Here is a 318-nt window from a genome sequence, read left to right as displayed (position 1 = left end):
GATAAATTGGTAAATAAATATACAAAAAATATAAATTAAATTGATCAAATGTTTAAATACAGAAATCCATTAAACAATAGATCTAAATAAATAAAATGAAGTAAAATAAAATAAACATCCACGACTAAAATATCGATAAATAAATAAATTAAATCTATCAAATGTGTAAATACAGAAATCAATAAAACAACAGATCCAAATAAATATAATATAATAAAATACATTTCCACTATTATATCTATTACTGTCTGTATAATATAGACAGATAAATAAATATATATAAATAAATTAATAAAATCTATCAAATGTGTAAAAAGA

Source organism: Stegastes partitus, unplaced genomic scaffold (assembly GCF_000690725.1).
Source record: "Stegastes partitus isolate 25-593 unplaced genomic scaffold, Stegastes_partitus-1.0.2 Scaffold1324, whole genome shotgun sequence".
NCBI lineage: Eukaryota > Metazoa > Chordata > Actinopteri > Pomacentridae > Stegastes > Stegastes partitus.
This window is presented reverse-complemented; position numbering follows the sequence as displayed.